This window comes from Uloborus diversus, chromosome 2 (assembly GCF_026930045.1).
Source record: "Uloborus diversus isolate 005 chromosome 2, Udiv.v.3.1, whole genome shotgun sequence".
Lineage (NCBI taxonomy): Eukaryota > Metazoa > Arthropoda > Arachnida > Araneae > Uloboridae > Uloborus > Uloborus diversus.
In genome coordinates, this window is record NC_072732.1 from 21,378,573 (window position 1) to 21,379,467 (window position 895).

An 895-nucleotide genomic window follows, 5' to 3' on the forward strand; every position below is an offset into this window, starting at 1 on the left:
GTCTTTAAAGATAACATCCTAGTAGGCTAACATTGATTTTTTTTTCTAAATCATGCTGTGCAGCAGCACTTACCAGCGCTACCAGGGCCGGATTAAGGATTTCGGGACCCATAGGCATTAGAAGTGATGAGGCCCCCCACACGTGTATTTTATACATAATCTCATATATTATTTCTCTAGCCTGTATTTCTGTCACCACGCAAAATCTTCCTTATTCCTTTATCAAATTTCATAACTTATTCCTCATTTTAAAACTTCTAGTTTTAGGTTCTGACTACAATTTTAAGTATTGCCAGTAATGTTTATTAACAATTAATACAGTAACTGAAAGGGAGCCCCATTTTTTTTTAAAACTTTTTCCTTTCTTATTTTTTTCTGTTTTTTCTTTTTTTTTGAGCAATTACGATTGCTTATTGTTCTCATCTGACTGTTTTGAATTCCTATCATTTTATTTTCCCCACCGCCGCGTCGACTGGCCTCACGATGCTGCTCCTCTTGTGAAAACTGTCTTCAGGTTGCGTCCATATCCTACGCACACACACACGCCTACACACACATACAATCATGCCTGCGCACAGAGACAAACACACACTCCTACATACATACACATACACACACTCATGCCTCCACACAGACACAAACACATATGCCTACATACACACACACGAACGTCTACACACGCGCGCGCGCGTACACACACAGCACTGCATACACAACACGCACACACATGCATACATATACACACACGCACCCACACACATGCGCCTACACAAACACACGCGCATTCCTACACACACACGCTCGTGATTGCGAAAAACATAATTTGAATTCAAGATAACAAAAATTCAAATCCAAATTTTTTTTTTTGTCAATAAGAACTTTTTTCTTACATATT